Source organism: Teleopsis dalmanni, chromosome 1 (genome assembly GCF_002237135.1).
Source record: "Teleopsis dalmanni isolate 2A chromosome 1, ASM223713v2, whole genome shotgun sequence".
In the NCBI taxonomy this organism is placed as follows: Eukaryota; Metazoa; Arthropoda; class Insecta; order Diptera; family Diopsidae; genus Teleopsis; species Teleopsis dalmanni.
In genome coordinates, this window is record NC_051846.1 from 194,518,436 (window position 1) to 194,518,766 (window position 331).

Consider the following 331-nt stretch of genomic DNA (forward strand, 5'->3'; position numbering starts at 1 on the left):
TTAGTAAATAAATTTGAAAACTTTTAACCAAAAATAACAAATAAGTGCAATAAATAAATAAATAAATATTTACATAGGACGTGTGCGAGGTAGGCTAAGTTGCATTCTAAATTATGGAAATTCTAAGTTGTGCCGATAATGTAGTGATGTGTCGATACGTGTTGATAAATGGCTAAATGTGTGCAGTGCAAAAAATCTCCCATTTGGTTAAGCAACAACTTAGCCTAATTCGCACACGTCTATAAGTGCAGTTTAAAAAATCCCTAGGTATTTCAATTTACTTTACCTCAATTTACTCGAACTCGCACACGGTCTAAATTAAAATTTATTT